Below are 5,496 nucleotides of genomic sequence, written 5' to 3' on the forward strand. Positions count from 1 at the left end.
GAAACTAGAGACTGAGACCATAAACTCATCAGGAAAGTGTTTACTGAGGGAATAAATCAGCTGACAAGTAGAAACATTTTCTCACAGACTTCTATACAATCACACTTCTTTCTGCAGCCGCTGGAGTCGCCCCCTGCTGGCCGCTGGAGAGGACGCAGGTTTAAGTCGCCCCCTGCTGGCTGCTGGAGAGGACGCAGGTTTAAGTCGCCCCCTGCTGGCTGCTGGAGAGGACGCAGGTTTAAGTCGCCCCCTTCTGGCCGCTAGAGAGGACGCAGGTTTAAGTCGCCCCCTGCTGGCCGCTGGAGAGGACGCAGGTTTAAGTCGCCCCCTGCTGGCCGCTGGAGAGGACGCAGGTTTAAGGCGCTGACTTCACTTTCCAGCTTAGACATTTCACAGACTTATGGGGTTGGGACCAAATTGTGGTCTATATGTCTCTAATTAACTCAGATGTTGTCAATAAAAATCAGAAGCTTCCAAAGACATGACATCATCATCCGGGCTTTCCAAAATTATTTAAAGGCATCGTAATCTTAGTGTATATAAACTTCTGACTTTGAAGAAAGTAATGAAAAATAGTCTAAAAAAAATTGTTCTCGCATTATTCTGGCATTTAGCAAATATAAATAATTTTGGTATTCCTAAGAGACCTAAAACAGGAAAAGTGGTTGTCTGATTTCATGTCAGACAGTGAGAAAAAATCATTTGTTTCTTTTTATATAGTGTATGTAAACTTCTGGTTTCAACTGTAGAAGAAACAAATTTGCAGTTAATCTTATCTGATAACTTTTCAGTGCAGACTCTTTAATTATTGTATTTATTGCTGTAGTTTGGTCACATGATTATGCTGCAATCTTAACACCTTGTATTTGTTATTTTGCACAAAAGGTGCTAAACACATCAAGTCTGATTGACAGATCCCAGTAAAAATGTGAATAACCAAGTAAAAATGATCGTTTGCTCCGATATCGCAAATTATAACGCATATCAGTCAAAATCATTGATGTCGTGCTCACGTGGTACTTTTCTCTACATGAAGATCACCTGTGCAGGTAAGAGCGCCCTGTGAAAAAACATAATGAAGCTGTGATCTTCATGGGAACTTTGGTTTAAGTAACATAAAAACCATCTGCCCATTCAAAGTGTTTAATTATTGTTGATTTGCGGACTGCATATTGATCATAAAGTCAGCGTCTGAACCCTGATGAGCTCAGATCAGTGAGCTGCAGTAGCATCAGACAGACAGCAGGAGGCAGCACGGACACACGGACAGCATGAAGCTACAACAACCTGCTGCTCATCAAACAGATCTCTGGTTCTCAGCTGTTCCAACGTTCTGACCTGTTTCGGTTGGTTCCATCTTTTTAGATAAAGTCCTGTGAGAGTTACTGTGAGTTACAGACGGAGGGTCCAGCAGGGTTAAGTTGTTGGCCCTTTAAGCGTGAAGCGGGGCCCCTCCACGCCTCACTGAGCAGCTCTCAGAGCTTTTGTTAGTGTTTAGAGGAGGGGGGCTGGGTGGGGGGATCCGGACCAAAACCAGAACTGACAGACTGAGACCCTCCACAGACCAGATAGCACACGATGATGCCACAAGCAGACCGAGGCTTCGGGCGAGCGGTGAGTCCCTGTTTACGCTTCTTAATCCAACTTTAATGTCAGTTTTTTATTTGTACGAACAACAAAAAAACATGTTGGAGGATTTAACGTTGATTTACAGTAAACCAGCAGAAAGAAGGACCTGAACACAACACGAGACAGTAACTCTGATGCTCCTGTCGGACTCTGAGAGAAGCTCATTGCTGCCAGTAAAATAAATAAAAAAGAAAAGTTAACCATGTTAAAAATGCTCATGGGAAGCGTCTGATAATCCTGACCTCTTCTCAGGACTTTGATTTAGTCAAGAGGACACGATGATGCTGAATAATCTCCAGAAATCATCTTAGAAACCAGAGAATAAAGACGCTGCAGAATGTTTCCCTCAGTGAACTCTGTGTGTGTTTCAGGCTGTGTGGTGCGTTTCCTCCCGGGGTCGGGCAGGTCCGGGATGCGGTGCACTGTTGTCACGTCCCCCTCCAATATTGCACTCGTCCCGGCCTCCCCGGCCCAGGGGTCGCGACCCCCCCACACCTCCAGACAGCAGGAGAGACACGTCGCTGGAGCTCAGAGATACGAGGTAGGAGAGAGTTCACAGTTTGACCGTCTGTGGCGATACTGTGACACAAATACACCCATCAGCCAGAACATTAAGACCACCTGACCCGCCGAGGCCCTGACCCCTTTCTATCAGAACCAGCATCAACTTCTCCAGCAGTTTGACCTACAGCATCTCGTCTGTTGGGCCAGCCTTCACTTGCATCACTGAGCCTTAGCCGTCCATGACCCAGTCGCCAGTTCACCACTTTTCCTTCCTTGGACCACTTCTTAGAGGTTCTGACCCCTGCAGACCGGTCTGGAGAGGTTCTGACCTAGAAAATCACAGTGACAAGGTCAGGGACCAACCTTGTCAAAGTTGCTCAAATCCTCACGCTGCCCATTTTGCAGCTGTTGGATGATGTTGATGAAATGTGGTTCAGACCTTCATGACCCCCTCAGGATGAACTGTAAGAACATGTAACATGTACAACACTTTGCTTTATGAGCATGTGGGTGGTGATGGTACAGTGGATAAGACGCATTCCTTTGGTGTGACAGACCCGGGTTCAATCCCCCACTGTGACCCGTCCACCATTGTGTCCCTGAGCAAGACCCCTCGTTGCTCCAGAGGCGTGCGACCTCTGACGTGTATAGCAATTGTAAGTCGCTTTGGATAAAAGCGTCAGCTAAATGAATAAATGTAATGAGCAAATAGCTGCAGGACAGAAGACACTCCCATCAGCCTCGGCTGTTTACTGCTGATCAGTGTTGGCAAACACATTTTAACCTGACATTAAGTGGTGCTTTGTTTTTTTTAATAATTCACCGGCACATCGAAACATTTCTGCAGCAGGTCAAAGAGTAAAAACGTGATTTCCTGTTGCTGGAACTCGATGGTTGAGATTGTAGAAAGGGTGCAAAGATGGGCTGAAAACATGATCTGTCAAATTTTGGGTAAATATGGACCATGGATCATAAATAATAATTATTTAAACATGTGTTTTCTTTAACGTTTCCTTTCCTGATCAGAGAGGCCGCTGGCAGTTCATCCTGACCGATGTCTTCCTGTTTCACCCATCCACAACCCCCCCGATATTAATCAGTAATAGAGACAGTAATATTTAATATAACTAATTACTTTCAAATGACAGCAACTAGTGATCTACGGTGGATTACATTTAGGAAGTCACTTGCTCAACACTGCTGCTAATAAGTTAATGTTAGCATGCTAACGTGCTAATCTAAGATGGCGAACATTACACCTGCTAAACATTAGCATGTTAGCATTAGCATGTTAGCATTGGTATTGATGGCCACATTCGTCCGAGAATAAACCAGAGACGATGGCCGCTGAATGCACGTGTGCCGCCCCCTCCATCAAGAAAGCCAGTCGTCTGCTCTTTAACAGTTGATCCGGGAAACATATTCAGCCAATCGTGTGGCTCCACCGACGTCAGTTTCAGATGTTGTGGTGGCGGCGAGGAGCAGGTGTGCGACCAGATCAGGTCCGCCAAAATACTGCGTTAAAGGCTCCAGATGTGATCTGCAGTACTTGCAGTACGTGCCAGAAAGTACCGGGTGCCTTCTGTAAACCAATATGGTATCTGCTGACTGTATCCATAACCTCAGTTAGCTTAGCATCTGCTAAAGGTGGGAGGAGCTCATGGCGTCACGTCACCGGCGCTCTGGACAGAGCCGTAAATGAAGGCGGTGTGAATGACAACACTTTTTAAACCTTATTTTGGGGCGAAGCCGTCAAACTTCCTGCTGATTCATGCAGGTTTTATGGCTCTCTGCCCAGAGACCTGATCCTGTTAGTCCCAGATACCTGAGGCCTTACCAAGATGGCTGCCGAGCGGCGGGACTCACCTATAGAAGGGATCTGACTAAAAGCTGCTTCTGTGAACTCGTTATGTCACTCGAGTGTGAAAAGTCATGGTGAAAACGCACCTTTATAGGAACAGTCGTGGACGGGAGTTTATTTCAGCAGAGATATGTACATTTGGAAATACAAACAGAAAACATGTAGAAGGAATATTTTTCAATCTAATCAATGACACGGCTCTCCTCTCTGTAACGTTAGCTTAGCGCTTCTCAGCAGGTCTCACTGGCCGAACGTGTCTGAAAAAGCTTCATCACATGAAGAAACGCCGGCAGCGTGGCGAGACCGCGTCAGACTGGATCCTCTAAATGCTCAGTAGTTCGCAGCAGGCCAGACTCTGCTCTGACTGAACGCTGGTCTGGAGAAACAGGGCCGTCCCTTTTCAGGTGCGTTCAGGTGCTTCTCGTCCGTGTTTCCCCAGACAGCTTTAATCCACCTCTTTCATTCAACACACACACACTCAGATTAACGTGGATTCAGAGAGCTGCGAGTCAACAGTTCGTCTGCAGCTCTCACACCTGAATGTGCATCAGAACTTGTTTACGATGCGACTGGAAGTCTTCAGGCACCGTGTCTGAAACAAAAACACAATGATTGAGCATTAAGTGACAGCAAGTTAATAAGCAACACGTCAAGAGAGTTTCAACTTCCTGTTCGGTGTCAGAGGTCGTACCGTTACATCTGTAGCGCAGGTTGGACCAGATGATGTTTTCCTGGGAGAAACAGAAGACGCCAAGCCGGCCTCCTCTCATCGTGGTGTCGATCACCACGCCAGAGTCCGCCACCATGTCTGTCCCCTCAAACAGCTTCACCCTGAAACACAGAAACACGGCGGGTTACAAACCAAACGCGCCTTGAGAGAAAAGGCGGGTTAGAAACCAAATGCTCCCCCAGAGAAACGGCGGGTTAGAAACCAAACGCGCCTTGAGAGAAACGGCGGGTTACAAACCAAACGCTCCCCGAGAGAAACGGCGGGTTACAAACCAAACGCGCCTTGAGAGAAACGGCGGGTTAGAAACCAAACGCGCCTTGAGAGAAACGGCGGGTTACAAACCAAACGCTCCCCGAGAGAAACGGCGGGTTACAAACCAAACGCGCCTTGAGAGAAACGGCGGGTTAGAAACCAAACGCGCCTTGAGAGAAACGGCGGGTTACAAACCAAACGCTCCCCGAGAGAAACGGCGGGTTACAAACCAAACGCTCCCCGAGAGAAACGGCGGGTTACAAACCAAACGCTCCCCGAGAGAAACGGCGGGTTACAAACCAAACGCTCCTCGAGAGAAACGGCGGGTTACAAACCAAACGCTCCCCGAGAGAAACGGCGGGTTACAAACCAAACGCTCCCCGAGAGAAACGGCGGGTTACAAACCAAACGCTCCCCGAGAGAAACGGCGGGTTACAAACCAAACGCGCCTCGAGAGAAACGGCGGGTTACAAACCAAACGCTCCCCGAGAGAAACGGCGGGTTACAAACCAAACGCTCC

The 5,496-nt window shown here is 47.5% G+C and overlaps 1 long non-coding RNA gene across 1 annotated transcript; it reads right to left on the bottom strand.

Moving 5' to 3' along the window:
- Positions 1-4,081: 4,081 nt before the first annotated feature.
- On the bottom strand, positions 4,082-5,483 carry LOC123965444. The gene is made up of 2 exons (XR_006823704.1): positions 4,686-5,483; positions 4,082-4,586 (listed from the first exon to the last, which is right to left on the bottom strand). It is a non-coding gene; the product is annotated as an uncharacterized LOC123965444 (long non-coding RNA).
- Positions 5,484-5,496: the final 13 nt, after the last annotated feature.

Source organism: Micropterus dolomieu, unplaced genomic scaffold (genome assembly GCF_021292245.1).
Source record: "Micropterus dolomieu isolate WLL.071019.BEF.003 ecotype Adirondacks unplaced genomic scaffold, ASM2129224v1 contig_9715, whole genome shotgun sequence".
NCBI lineage: Eukaryota > Metazoa > Chordata > Actinopteri > Centrarchiformes > Centrarchidae > Micropterus > Micropterus dolomieu.